The 16,096-nt window shown below is 38.5% G+C and overlaps 1 protein-coding gene across 2 annotated transcripts in view; it reads left to right on the top strand.

Moving 5' to 3' along the window:
- The window catches only part of GNAI1 (G protein subunit alpha i1), a 312,759-nt gene that overhangs the window by 208,102 nt on the left and 88,561 nt on the right, over window positions 1-16,096 (top strand). For both annotated transcript variants that reach the window (XM_045793389.2, XM_045793387.2), the window contains one exon: window positions 15,575-15,656. The gene's annotated coding sequence lies outside the window, so the exon portion shown is untranslated. The remainder of the gene's footprint in view (window positions 1-15,574; window positions 15,657-16,096) is intronic.

Genomic DNA, 16,096 nt, shown 5'->3' with positions numbered 1-16,096 from the left:
AGGCTGTGCATACAAAAAAGGACGTAAAGATTTGGGCCAGTCATTCAGTCTAGAAACCTGTTTGGAAGCAATGAGCTCAAAAAGAGATCTATTTGAAATTGGCTGTGGTCACACATCATTAAGTGAATCGCTAAAAGTGCAAAGCTCTGCAGTGAAAATAGAGGATGCAGATGTCAAACTTACACCTTTTAAAGTTTGTTCACAGAATAAACCACAGATTTGGGGGGATAAAGCTGATGTTAAATAAATGTAAACATGCTTCCGCCTTGAAGTAGATGCTTTCACTTGCTGCTTATGAATAGGATTTTAAGAAATATTTGTGACTTGGGAGACAAAATTTGTAAAACAACCTAAAAGGCCTGGAGTGGAATTTAACTTCTTTACAAACAAGTAAACAACAACAACATAAGCCTCTAAATTTTGCTTGTATTTTGTTCAAAATTAAAGTTGAAAATATTTAATGCAAATGAAACCATTAAAAAATCAGCTTTTCAAGGTTTTATAAAAATAAAATTATTGAGAGCAATGTTAAAATCAGGGAGGCATTACAATGTATTTGTACAAAAGCAAGGGAAAGACTGAATAAATTAATGATGAGAGCTCAAACGGTACAGGATTTATGTTTTGAATTCTATACTTGCATTGTGGACTATGTGAATTTGTGGGATGACTTGTTTGATAAAGGTCTCAATGGATAAATTCGTAATTTCTACCAAAGTTGAATGAAAGTCCCACAATTTTAAATATGGTGAAATACCAAAAAATCGTAAAGAGATAACCTATCTCATAAGTTTTTTCTGACAAGTTTTTTTCTTATAAAATGTACATCAAAGAGAGGTTTTCCAAATGGAGAAAAAAAAAAAAAACCTGTCCAAATATTTAGGTTAAATATTTGCACACTTGAATTGCAAAAATAAAAAGAATTAACAGTACCCTCCATTTAGCAGAAGTTGCTCAAGTCTTACCAGGAATCTTAGCATCTGTAAAGAGATTAATTAAAAAGATAATGATCTACAGAGAAATAGTAATCTAAATTGTCAACAAGTTCAAATTTAGTAACCATAAAATACAACGTTGCAGAACATTGCTGGTAATTACATTGAAAACTGAAAATAAAATATTCTTTTAAAGATGCTGAAAAAATACATTCCTAAGAAAAACATCAATAGGGCACATGGGTGGCTCAGTGGGTTAAGCGTCTGCCTTCGGCTGAGGTCATGATCCCGGGTCCTGGGATCGAGCCCCATGTTGGGCTGCCTGCTGAGCAGGGAGTCTGCTTCTCCCTCTGCCCCTCCCCCTGCTGGTGCTCTCTCACTCATTCTCTCTCAAATAAGTAGATCTTAAAAAAAAAAAAATCAATGACATTATATGACAAACTGATTGAAGAACATGAATATGTGCCAAGAATAATTATTCTACTTACATTTGTAATATTTACATAATCAATATAAATAAATGTTAAATTTCTTTAAGGAATATGGATAGATACTATTTTTATTTCTAGAAATCATTATGTGGTTTCAGCATTATAATAATAATTTTGGGGGTAGAAAGACAACATTTCAAAAAACTATGTAATTATTTTGGCACCCTCTTTCATTCTCAAAATTATCCCAGACTGAGATTTAAAATAAATGGTCAAACCTACGTTTCAGTGATGTAGGGATGACATCATAGTCATCTGAACTACGTAGATGAATGGTAATTATCAGAAATATAGCTAGAGCTTAATTATATTTAAGAAGAAAAGTCAATAGGAGGTGACGTACATATCTCCAGTTTTTATATTTTGATTAGTAGAACTAGTTGGCTAGTAGAACTAGTTGATTAGTGGAACTCATCAGTTAATAGATGTTGTTGGCCTTCAAGGGATTAAGAGAAAAAAAAGAAAAGGGAGAAAGGTATACAGAATGGCAGGAGACCAGTTTTCAAATGGGAGTATCAAGAGACATCGAGGCTCTTGATGGTGGTCTGAAGCCTCAGAGATGACCATGGTTTTGATATAAACTGAAGGGACAGCTTCTTCCCTGACTATATCAAAGGCATTTCTCCTATCAAATATACAGAGTTTTGTTCATTTGAAACCTCTGAATGTACTTATTTTAGGTGTTTTGAAACAAGACTAGGAAAGAGATAACATTTTCTGTATTTATGTTGGCATGACAGATTAGTTATAAGTTAATCAAGGGAAAAAATACTCTGCTATATACTAATTTTCTGTGAGACCTAAGCAAATAAATTAAGAGTCCAGTGAGATAATAAAATTTTATAATTCCACTTACCCAGTAAACATAATGCATAATTCAACTAAGTAATAAATCCATCGGAATTCTATGCACTAAGGAAATTAAAAATTAATATATTTGCATTCTCTATTGATTTCTTTCGTTCCTCATGAAAACATACATACACACACATATACTGAAATCGTAGCCCATATAATATCCCAGTTGAAAATGCACAGATACAACCTGTAAAGCTGGGTCAGTCTGGCGTTTTAAAAGTTTTTTTTTAAAGATTTTTAAATTTTAATCTGGTTAATTGTATTTATCTGATCTATTTAGTAAGACAGTAGATACTGCTTTAGCACACATTAGGTTTTTTATGTAATCTCATTATGATTTTCTAAAATGCATGTTTTGTGATTTCTATCCTTCAAGATCTTAAATTACTTTACAGTTTATTTTATTCATTGATTTGGGTAGTTTGAAAAGCAATTGTCATGTGTGTGCACATGTGTATATTTTGGAAAAGACTTGTGGAAAATATGATGCAGACCCTTCAATAATATAATGCCTGAATTTATAGGACACTAAATTTTAGTTCTAAGACTTCTCATTGTATCTGAGGAATTCTAGTTAAATATTACTCTGTGTTGCAGATATTTAAACCCTTAGTCTGGCCAGGTGTCCGTACGTATAGATAATCAAGTGCTTCCCAGAGCACTAGAGGGATCAGAAAATAAATGAGCTAAGTGGAAACCGAATCAATTACATTCTAATAGTTACTAGAGAGCTAATTCTTTTTTTAAAGGTTTTATTTATTTTTGAGAGAGAGAGAGCACAAGAGGGATGAGAAGGGCAGAGGGAGAAGCAGATTCCCCCCTGAGCAGGGAGCCCAATATGGGACTCAATCCCAGGACCTTGGGATTATGGCCTGAGCCGAAGGCAGACGCTTAACCGACTGAGCCACCCAGGAACGCCTAGAAAGCTAATTCTACAATTAATGGGTTTTTATTTTTCTAAACTTCAAAAGTATGTCAGTCATATTACTTGATGCTCTCATGTTTCATGTCTGGAAAAGTAACTTATTCGTTGTGACATTAAAATACAACAGAATCCTCCTTTCCCACGCCTGGTGAGAATATCCCCTCCCTCACCCAAGGTCATCATTTACTTTATTATGTACTTGCCTCCCCTCTCGCACAGCCTTTCATTCTCAGCTGACGCACATCTCACCTCATGGTTCACTGAGAAAAGTTACTGCAGGGGAACTCCCTCACATTCCCAGCAGCAAATCTCTTCATTTCCTCTGCACTTTTCTACTGATCCAGAGGAATCGTCCTTTCAAATTGATCATTGTATGTGCTGGATTCCATCCATCTTGCCTTTTCAAGGACTTCCCTGCCTCGGTCATGCCTCCTCTTTCCTACCTCCTCAGTCTCTTCATCTTTCCATCATCCATCTTTTCCTCTCTATTGGAATAATTCCATCAGCACACAGATGTTCTCTACTATTTCCATTTTTAAATCTCTTCCCTAACCCCTCATTTCCTCCAGTTACTGTCCTATTTTCCTAGTCCTCCTCTTAGCAAACATTCTCTATTTAGTTGCCTTCTCCTCTCCGACTCTTTATTTCTCCAAACATCCATCAAACTATACATATTTGACTTATTTGCCCTTTCCACTGACTGTTCTTTTCAAGGTCACCAACTACCTCAGAGTTGCCAATTCCAATAGTAATTTCTCTGCATTTAACCTACTTGGCCTCTTGACAGCATTCAACACGTTGGCAATGCTGTTCTGGAAACCCTTCCTCCTGAACTCTGTGACCTAACAGCTTTGGGCTTTTCCTCCTACCTCACTATTAGCTCAAAGTCAGCCTCTGATTTATGTCCTTTCTTCTACTTCTGACCCAAGATTTAGTTTGCCTCCTCTTCTTTATTATCCACATATTTCCTGGGTTATTTTTCTTTTTCGTAGCTCTAGAAAGCATTTCTGTGCTTCCACATCCTAAATGTATTTGTCCGGCTCAGACCTGGGGGAATTCTGGGGGAGTTCTACAAGCTGCACTCTAGACTCCTGTGTTCAGCTGCCTGCCTGACATCTGCCCTTAGTGGTCTAACTGGGTTGAAATGTTCAAAAGGTAACGGAATCATTCTCCCCACTGACCCATTCCTCTCCCTGCTTTCCCATCTATGCAAGGGCTCTGCCATTTACTGAAGCAACAACAACAACAAAATCTAAAAATGATGCTTGATTCCTCTCTGTTCCACACCATCATCCCTGACATGCAGTTGTTTACCAGGTCCTGTTAATTTAACTCTAAAATATGTCTTGAATTTGTCTCATAGCTGTCCATTCTAATTCTGAACTGCACCTGCCCTGTTCTAGGTTATTTTCCTGTGTTTCCTAAAATAGTACAAAACTTTCTAATTGTTCTCCCTTATTAACAATTCTTATGAACAATTCTTCCATTCTCCAATTGGGGCCACAGTGTTCTTTTAAAATAAATATCACATCGCCTCTCTGTTTATTCTCTTCTAATTGTTCCCTGGTTTGTCTTTCCATGATCCAGCTCCTATTTACTTCTGCAAACAGGTCCTCGGAATCACCTCTGGGCTCTATTCCATGCTTTAGCCACTCGCCTCCATCCTGTTCTGCCAGTAGCCATGTTCCTGATCTCGGCTTGACATGAGCTTCCTCCCACCTCGACCCTTCACCTAGCTCATTCTCATCCACTGTATTTCAGCTTCAAGTTCTCATTTTTGAAGAATCCTTCCCTCCCCCATACCTTTTCAAGTGGCCTCTGTCTACTACTCTTTATCTTCTCTGTTTATTTTGCTGTCACACTGATCACCACCTAAAAACATTCTATTTGGTGTCCTGTTCACTGTCTATCCATTGGAATGTCCATCTAAATGGAAGCTCCCAGAGAACAGGGACATTATTACATTATTTCTCTGGACCAGTGTTATATTTTCTTAAGCCCAGGCCAGCTTCTGCCCTATATATAGCACCTGCGAGGTAATTATTGAATAAATGTATGCCTAAATGAATAGATTATTTATAAAGCATATTTGTTACATGAAAAAGGTCAAGGAATGTGAAATTGGATAGCATCAGTGTCTAACCCAAACTAAGTGCCCCAATACCCTCAGTTGTATGAAAAATTCAGGAAATAAAAATAATCCAAGAAGACATGGAATAACAGCATAGTTGAAAGAATAAAAATAAAACAAATTTATTAAGTTTAGAAGGATCTCCCTCCTCCCTTTTTGGAAAAGTTCCAAAGGAATGTATATACAATTGCAGAAATGTTATAAAATATACATAAGAAAAATAAGATTAACCTGCTAATCTATCAACTGATTAAAACCTCAATTAATATTTTATTAGACATTTTCCAGACTTTTCCCATAGGGATGTACATATGGTTATTGAGCACTTGAAACTTGGCTATTGCAAATGAGGAACTGAATTTTTGGTTTAATTCACTTATTTTTAATAAAATCAAAATTGAAACTAAAGCAGTATAAAATGTTTTTTCCAAAACCACTTTATTGTTTGGTATGAGTACATTTTGCTTTAATGAAAATATAATGTCTGACTTGAGATGGGTTGGGAATGTAAAATATGCACTAGATTTTTTTTCAAGATTTTATTTATTTATTTACTTGACAGAAAGAGCACAAGTAGGGGGAACAGTAGAGGAGAAGGAGAAGCAGGCTCCCCGCTGAGCAGGGCTCGATCAAGGATCCTGGGATCATGACCTGAGCTGAAGGCAGATGCTTAACTGACTGAGCCACCCAGGTACCCCTATGGGCCGGATGTTAGAGACAATATAAAAAATAGTGCCAAAGATCTTAGTAATAACTTTTTTGTGGATTACATGTTAAAATGATAGTATTCTGGATACAACAGATTAAATAAAATATATTTTAAAATGTAATCTACTTATTTTTAGTTTTTTAATACAAGAAAATTTAAATTATACATATGACTTACATTATATTTCTATTTAATAGCACTTCCGTACATATACAAATCCTTTTACATATATATATATACATGTGTTTTTTATAGAATCCTTTTACATATATATATATATACATGTGTTTTTTATAAAATCCTTTTACATATATATATATGTGTGTTTTTTATAAAACACGTTCTTTTATAAGTTATTTCCGTGACTTAGTGATATTGTACAAACATCTTTAAATCAATAAATACAGATCTATATTTAGCCTTTTTGAATGATTGTTTAGTATTTCACCATGTGGAATACTAGATGCATACTTTTTTACTGAACATGTAGATGCTTTCTAAATTTTCACTTTTATATACAAGCTAGGAGAAACAGGGGTATTTTTATTTGTGGGAATGCTTACAAAAGCCAAGTACGTTTTATGATAAGTTTTAGAAGAATTGGAGAAGGCCAGGAGAAATTTTTAGAAAATTATTAAGGCAATGAGAATAATGGAAAGCAAAAGCAATAATGGATTATTGTGTATAAAGGGAAAGAATGGGATGCAGAACTGGTCACAGTGGGTTCCAGGAGGAGGACAAGTGGTGGCAAGAAAGTTTTCAATGGCAGAGGGAGCAGTAACAGGGGACAGAAGTGGCTGAAATCAGCGACAGGAGGGTTGTCTGAAGACATTTGGTTCAACTGACCTTACCCAACTCCTACCCCTTGTGTTGTAATGGAAGGAAGTTCCTCAGGGTAATAAATGAGATCTGGCCTGTTTCATACCTTCCGTTTATTGAGACATAATGTAAATAGCGTATATTATAAAGATTTCTATCACAACTAAATTTTAAAAAATCTATGTAAGACAGTTCTAATTGGGAAAATATGTTATATGATGAGTCCATCACTCTGAGGACACTTTAAAATAATTTTAGATAAATACTGCTATTTAAAAACAGAATACAAGGTCATGGATATAAGGAGCTGATAGCTCTGGCCTCTACCTGTCATTTTTGCCTGTCTCTGAGAAGATGTCCTGAGTACAGTCTCAGAAGACAAAGCGCCTACATGGACTGGTACCCCGGTCCTGCCCTCCTGAGAAATGTGTGTTCTCTCTATTCTGATGCTTCCCCACCCACGCAGGCCAGCACCAGGGGTTCGTGGAAGCATGTGGAATGGAATTGTTCTCAGACCAGTTCTGGTCTCTGTGTTCCATCCTGTTAGATCTTCTTCAGGTATCCAGAGTGTGTAACAATGTTACACCAGAGAACTTCGGATGCACTGCACATTAGGAGAAATAAACAGAGTAGGACTTTGATTTTCCAAGTATTTTTAGGACACGCTCTGCTTAGTATTTCTGTATTGTGTGAATTACATATTCCCAGCGGTCCAAGGCCATGTTTGGTTCTTAGACAGCAGAAGATTCAGGTTTAATAATATAAGTTTCAAATTGTAGATGCAGAAGAGGAAATGTTTTATGGTATTACATAGAAATAAAATATAAATATTGTATTTAATTATTGCTAGAAAAAGCCTTTCAAAATTTGAACCCATTATGCTACTTACCCTATAAATAAAATCAGGTGACTTTCTTGGGTAAGAGCAGTAAAGTCGAGTCTTTTTCATTCGATTGTCTCATTAATAAGGAATTTGCCTCCTGTGTCCTACACTGGAATTTACTACAATTTCCTGCAATGTAATGTATAATAAGTAGGATTTGAGAATTGTTAAGTTTCTAACAGTTAAACCTTTTTTATCAATGTACTGGAAATTCAGTTAAAAGCCCCTCCTCTTTACATCATCCCTGGAGTACCAGAGAAGCACCTAGATGCTCTGTCCTCTTTCTGGCTCTGCTAGTTACTATTCTACATACGTCAGTTGATCTCTCTGAAAGTCAATTTCCTCATTTATAAAATGGGACAATAAATTTTCTGTCTACATCACAGGTTGTCATGAGAATCAAATGAGGCCAAACATATAAATGTATTTACAAACCAAAAGAGAGATTATTCCTGGAAGCTTAGAAAAATGTTAATAGTAATATCAAGTTCTCATTTTGTAAATATTTATTAGGAATCTTATGACTTCAAGCAATAGAAATCAAGTCGAACTTGCTTAAGAGGGAAGCAAAAGGTAGACAGATGGTTGTATTATAGGGATACAAAAGCATCTCCTGGTATCCGACACCAGGAGCACACCAAGGTCATCAAGAACTAGAACCAGTTACCTCTCCTTCTGTCTTCTGTTTGTTCTGTTTCTGTGAAGCATTTTTTTGAGAAATATCTACAGATAGGTTTCTTCTCCTTGAATGAAAATGTGGCTACCCACAAAGCCAGAACATATATTTTACAGATCCAGCCACCTAAGGACGTTGATTTCTCACTTCCAACTACAAATTCACAGGGAATCTCGTTATGTTTGGATTTACGTGCCCACCCATAGTCCTATATTGTGATGAACAACGAGGATAAGTTAAAATGGCTGGTGAGAACTGCTCTCTATTTTATTCTCCAATAGATTGGAAAGAGAGACACTTCCCTCCCAAGAAAAGGGATTGTCAAACATAAAATCCCTAAAGTATCCGTTACTATCCTAAACTTTCCAAAGCACTTTTTCATGTGAATGAAATGGAAAAAAGGTATTATCTTAATAGATAGAAGCAGAATTTCTCTGAGGGAAATACCTGGGCGAACTATTTGAAAGAGAAGTGAGATCCAGAGGGTGTGGGAGTCAGCGGAGTCTTAACAAAAGAGTGCTGAAGGGTCCTCTACTTCACAAAATGAAAGGTTTTAGGTTTTTCTTCTAAGAGGATTGGAGAAAACAAAAGCCGGGGGGAGGGGGGAGCAAAGGAACCAAGAGATGCTAGGCAACAAGACTCCATGGAATAAAGAACTTGTAAAACATCTCCCTGGTTGTAGGATACCCCCCATAACTCCCATCCACCCCCCCCCAAAACCCTTTAAGAAGAGAAATAACCCATATGTGATTTTTAGCTGTTTCTGAGTAATGTGGATTATATGTCTGCTCTATGGACATCACATGAATGAGGCGTATGTGTGCGTGTGCGCGCTTGTGTGTATGTAAGTTAATTAAGCATGTCTGGACCAAATCAGTAAGAAATAGAGGAAATGTAGAAAAGCAGAATCAGAGGCACTCAAGGGCAGGGAGGCTGCAGCTGACTCAGGGTTATAAATGTATTATTTCCTATAATCCGCCCAACAACTTTTCAAGTGATTAAAACATATCATTACCATGTGACAGATGAGAAAACTGAAGATAATCATTTACCCAATGGCTTATAGCAAATTAGTTTCGAACAGAACTAAAGCCTGGGTGTCTCCTCACTCCTAAGCTCATGTTACTGCATAGGATTTACTTTGCTTCCTTCAAATGTTATGACAACAACAGAACAGGGGTAGCATATTTTACTGGTAAGAAAAGAAGTTTCTTTTAATGAAATGCTTTTCATGCTTTTAAATGCTTTGAACGAAACCACTAAGATTACCTCTTGTCCATTTATCCCCTCATCTAATAGGTATTTGTTGAATTCCTACTCTGTGACCAGCACCATGATATGTGATAATTCTTTATTATGAGTAAAAATAGCTTGACCAAAGTGAATCTTAGAACTGAGAAAGAAAATGACCACATAGTAACAGAGGACAGGGCAATTCACGATGTTCTTGATTTTTTTTTTTTTTTGGTACCCTTTGAAATTGCAGTTTCACACAAAGTCTGATTTGGTTTCAGCAGCAGAACCGAATAGTTAAAAGTCCCAAACTAACCCCATCAACCGTCATACGCTGCTGCTGGGAATACGATGGAAAACAGCCTGGCAGTTTCTCAAAAAGTTAACTGTAGAGTTAGCAATCCTACTCCTAGATATATGCCCAAGAGAAAGAAAAACCAGGTATTTAAACAAATACCTGCACATGAATGTACATATCAGCACATTTTGCAGTAGGCCCGAAGTGGAAATAACCCAAATATCCACTAACGGATGAATGGTAAAACAAAATGTGGCATATCTATATAATGGGATACTATTATTGAGCAATAAAAGGAAATGAAGTACGGGTACAGCAGGGAGGAGACTTGAAAACGTTATGCTAAGTGAAAGAGGCCGGATAGCAAATGCACATTGTATGATTCCATTTACATGAAGTGTCTAGAATCGGCAAATCCATAGAGACAGCATGCAGATTAGTGGTTGCCGAGGGCTGGACAGAGTAGAGAATTGAGAATGACCGCTAAAGGGTACAGGGCTTCTTTTTTGGAGTGATGAAAATGTCCTGAAATTAGGGGTAATAATGCACAATTCTGTGAATATATTAAAAACCACTGAATTTTATACTTGAAAATGGTGAATTCTATACATGGATTATATCTCAATCTCAAAACTAATCACATCATAGTTCTACATGTGTACAAAGTCAGGACAAATAACATTTTCAACATGAACACTAACCACACTGCAGTACTTTTGTTACATTTTTTTTCCAGTGTTTTCCTGTGCTATCCAAAATGCCCTTCAGTGAGTCACTTTCTGTTAAAAGTCTCAATAATTTTATGGAAGCCAAACTTCTAAAAAGGAGCCGATGCTTTACCTTTCTCAGTATTCTGGCTCTATCTCCGAATAAGCTTTTTGTTGTTGAAAAAGCAGTTGTTAATGGCTCAACACAGTATAGGTCAGTTGTCCACCTCTGCTTTGAGAATTGCTAGAGATTAGGGTAAAGCTTTGAAATTATTTTAAATTTCGCTTTCTAGAACCCAGAATTGCTTGAAAGTGCCCTGGCAACATAAACACTCTTACTCATCCAGGTATTCCCAAAGAGCTGTTTCGAAAGGAATAGGAACACTTTGTGAATCAAAGCCCCCCACTGTCAGTAGCTCTGCAGCCCCTATCGCAAGTGGAGCTTTGTAAAAGGATGAGGTCGAACTGGAGCTGAAGCTTGAGGCCCAGCAGCACCTCCCAGTCAACACATATTACAAATTCGTAAGGGTTTGGGGGGCACCTGGGTGGTTCAGTGGGTTAAGCATCTGACTCTTGATCTCAGCTCAGGTCTTGATCTCAGGATAGTGAGTTCAAGCCCCACATTGGGCTCCCTCCTAGGCGTAGAGCCTACTTAAAAAAAAAAAAAAGGAAAGGAAGAAAGGAAAAAAGAAAGAACAAAAATTCATGGGCCAATAGGCTGAGGCTTACTTGTGAAAAAAAGAGTGTACCCCAGGCAAGCCTTAAGCCAATACATATATTTTACCCCCGTCTTCTCGCAGGACTTTTAGGGCTTGATCTTCAGCATTTGATTAACTCTCCATTTTGCCTGCTGCTATAATTGGGTACATGGAAAATCTGGAGTGTTTCATGTCTTGAAGTCCCTTGTGTGATTTCTTCCCCCATTCAGTGACCCTGAACTCTTACAAAGAGCTCATTTCTTAATAACTTAGTATAAAGCTTATTTTCTCCCATTTAGTCCCTAATCCGTACATAACCTAATAAGGTAGTGATATTGAACAAATGCTTGCAAAACTCCTTACTACCGTTATTTGGACTAATATTGCCTATAACTATAATTAGGACAAAAAGGCACTCAGTGCTTCCCTGAATCCCTTTGGCCTGGCTCCTACTCCCAGTCCTGATCAATCCTTCTGTTGCATTTCCTGCTGAGCAGAACAAGAGACACACATGTCAGTTTCACAGCCCAAACAGACAGCCAGAGTGAAAGAAAAACAGCTGAGCCAGCAGGAAGCATAAACTGAGGGGGAGGTGTCAATAGAGATCTTTTTAAATCCAATGTAGTAAATAAACACATAGCCTTTAATAAAGCCAGGTAGCTCTTTCCTTGAGATGCTGACCTTTGCTTCAAGCTTGGCCCAAGATTCAGTTGATCCTTTATCAGAACAGCATTTTAGGAATTTAGATAAAGTCAAACAAATATGGCAGAAAGAAAAAGATAGGTCCTCATTCTTAGGCTTATTCTCAAAAAGAAAAGTAGGAAGCTTGAGACCCATGAAAAGACAAGGCAGATGGGAATCACAAAAATATATTCAAAAATTTAGGATTGGCCATCAAGATACAAACGGATACTGTATCACAAATTTGACTATAACGTAATCTCCCTTCTTTGGATCTTATGCAAATCCCTTGTCTTGGCTCTCAAAGCCCTCAATTGTCTGCTCTACCTTAATCTCTTCTCTTTCCCAGTCCGTGAAAGAGTGAAATACTTAAACTCTTGGATCTGACAAAACAAAAAGAAAAGTACTGTAACTCTGAGCACACGGTGTGCCAGCAATTAGGTTATACATCATGTTATTTAATCATCCCAGCACTTCCGCTTATGGGTTCAGTTTTGAAGAAAAAATTGAGGCTTACAAATTCTAATTTAGAATAAAGTTAAAATAAATTCTGCCCATCTTTGAATGGTCTACTCAACGTTACCTGGCCTACCTTGCAGCCCTCGTCTGACTTGTCTCCTACCCCCCATCTTCACTTTTATACTTCTAACCACCCTCTGAGTTCTTTGAGCGGGCCAACTTTAGTTCTACCCCAGGGACTTTGCATTTGCATTTTGCCAGTGAGGGAGATTAGAATCCTCTTCCTTAAATCTGGTTCCTTATTATCTTCCATTTCTTAGCTCAAAAGTGTCACCTCCTTGGAATGATCTCTCTAAATAGTTGGCTAAAAGTACCTAATTCTTCTCTCAGAGTAATTTCCTGTTGTGGCCATGGAAGAGTATCATTTAGATAACCCTCTAGGGGAGTGAAGTTGACTGACTGCCTCCAACTGCTGTCCCACCTTTAGATCCACTGTAGTGTTCAATGTAGGTCTGAGGCTTTACCGTTTGGAGGCTGCCCAGAGTCCGTGACTGAACAACGTGGGGGTACAAGACCCAGACTGTTTTCTGCCCAAGGCAGGACTCCTCCGATAAGCAATATTTACTAGGGGGTGGGGGAAGGGATCCTTCCCCTGGATTGGCCTGGTCAAGATTTTCTCCAAGTTGCACCCTAATCTGAGGCTATGGCTACCCAGTCCTTCTTCTTTCCTTCTCTTCTTCTGCAGGTGTCAGAGCTGCCCCCCATCTGAAGGTGCTCTTCCTGTTTGCCTCTCTTTCCCTAATAAACCTCTTGTACATCGAATTCTGTTTTGGGGTCTCCTTCTCAAAAGACCCGAATTGGTGTGCTCTCTCGTAAAACACTGTTTCGTTATCTTCACAGCACTTAGGACTACTTTTGAATGTATCCAGTTTAATTGATCTGCTTACCTATTTATTTAACACCTCTCTCCAACCACTGCCCCCATGCACACCCTGAGATAATACATCTTATTCACTTATTCCCAGCGCCGAGAACATTGCCTGGCTCATGATGGGCCTTCAATTAATTTTGTTGAATGAATTAATGAATGGTTTAGAGGACTAGACTTATGCTCTAAATCCATCTTCTTCCATTTATCCATTTACAATGGGTATTTACTGTTCCAGCTATTGGAGATAAAACGGTAAACAGAAGAGACAAAGTCTCTGCTTTTTTGGAATTCGTATTCAAGTGAGGGAAGACAGGCAATAAACAATCACAAAAATATGTGTGCTATGTGCTAGGAGTTACAAAGAAATGGTAGCTCATAGGAAGGGAATGAAGAGTGACAGGTGGGTAGTTAGGGAGTATATTTCCCGATAAGGTGACATTTGAACAGAGATTTGAATGAAATAAGGAAGTGAGCCAAGCAGATAGCTGGCCGGAGAGTGTTCCAGTCAGGGAGAACAGAAATGCAAAGGCCCAGTGATGGAGTGTGTTTGGCAAGTTCAAGGAATAGCCTGGAGGTAGTGAGGCTGAACCACAGAGAGCAAGAAGGAACATGGCAGGAAATAGTATCAGGGGTGAAAGAAGAGAACTTGATAAATCTGGTGAGTCCTTGTATGTCATCATAAGAACTTTAGATGGGATTTTTCTCTAAGATGGAAAGTGAATGGTTGGTTCTGAGTAGATGGGTGAAGATATCTGACTGACATTTTTAAAGGATGGTTCCGGAGGCTAGCTAGACAAGAGTAGGAGACAGTGGCAGAAGCAAAGGGAGAAGGAGCAGGCTATTGCAATATTCCATAGACAATTTGAACCAGGCTGTATCAGTGGACATTGACAATGGGCCATGTTCTGGATTTATCTGAAGGCGGAGTTAACGGGATTTCCTGATGCACTGGATATATAGGGGTTGGGATAGTGGGAGGAATCAATGCTGACTTCTGATTTTTGGCCGAACTAATGAAAGGATGGAGTTGCTGACTACTGCCTTTCCTCCAGTCAAGCTCAGCTGTGCAGGTGCAGACACGTACAGGCAAAGACTTGATTTAACCAAATTGGAGGTTTTCCCCGTTGAATACAACGATGGTGGTGTTTCGAAGGTATGTGGCAAAAGTTTATCCTAGGGGAAGATGGGACATTGTTGCATAATGAGAGAAATTAGCACATGGCAGGTCATGAGAGACAGGGGCAAGGACTGTGGTCTGTGGATGGAAGGACTCCATGGCATTGAAGAACTGGTGGCAAGAAGGTATCACAAGGAGTGTGATGGAAAAATCAGAGGCTGAGGTCCAAAAGTGGGGCAGCTGTGTTCTTTCCTTTGTACCATAAGCACTTCCTTTCCTACCCCTGCATAACACTTGACAAGACTCAGGGCTAAAATGAAACAATACATCTCAAACCTACTTCTCCATCTACCACGCTGTGTGTCTACCACTCTTTGTGATTAAAATTCTTAAACGTTCCTCATTAAGCTCTGCATTCAGAGCACTTACTTAACCCGGAATTTTACATCGTATGGATTCCATTTGCAACAGTACATCAAAGTGCTTTTGTATCTTTGCCAACCACCTCTTGTTGCAATGATAGACTCGTAGGAACTCGGAATTATTGGGACCTTGCAGGTGATCTAATACAATAAACTCACTTTGACAGATTGGTGTACTGCAGTTTACAGAGGCGAAGGGACTTTCAAAGACAATGCAGTTGAAAACAGAGCTTTGAACGGTTGTAAGTTTATCTGATTACCTGCCTAGACCTTTTTCTACCATACACTAGTGCCAATTCTTTTGCTTTATCCTTATCCCTGGGGATATTTTTTGATGTATTGGAAATCATATATTACCTTTTTTCCCTAAACCTCTCCCTCCTTCGCTACGTCCTATGATATTCTTCAGTCTCCCCTGACCTCATCAACAGTGACTTCAAGACTTACCTGCTTGAGCACGAGCTTAAGCCTCCTCAAAGCGTTCCCCACGTACTCCTGAAAGTCCACCAAGGTGGCCTCATCTTCACATGTGCTCCCAGACCAGTCTGTTGGTTGAAGTCATTTTTAAATATCCTGTGTGTTTTTTTCTCTTCTTTTCCAGTTCCTTTGGTCATGGCCACTGTCTGTGAAGCTACTTGAGGAAAACCAAGGATTGCCACTGGTGCAGTGCCCATCGAGAGAAGGTGAGTGTCCATACCCAAAGCACTTGCGTCTAGAAGTTTTAGTCCATCGGTGTGAAGGTGCCTGAGAGGCGGTATGTTCCATGCAGAGATGATAGCTTCTATGTGATCTCTGCCCCACAGGGGAACTTGCACACCCAAAGAGTGCGACTTGACCTATAAAGTCACTCAGTGACAATTCAATGGGCTTTTCTTGTTCAACCTTTGCCTAGAAGCCCACTTCTCTAATAGAAATGGTTTTGGTTTGGACTTTTCTATCTCCAGCGAAAGAGGGGTGCAGATGCCATGCTAGCCCTTCTGTTTTTCTAAATTCTTTTAGCCTCTCCCCAAACCAAACTCTTTCCTTCTCAGAAAGCAAAAACCTCAATGTAGGCGATGAAAAAGTGTCCACATGCCATGTCTGTTCTCACCTTTGTCAGCCAAAGATATGCACTGCCCTTCTG

This window comes from Ursus americanus, chromosome 3, assembly GCF_024610735.1.
Source record: "Ursus americanus isolate L20-20 chromosome 3, mUrsAme1.1.p, whole genome shotgun sequence".
Taxonomy (NCBI): Eukaryota; Metazoa; Chordata; class Mammalia; order Carnivora; family Ursidae; genus Ursus; species Ursus americanus.
This window is presented reverse-complemented; position numbering and strand designations above follow the sequence as displayed.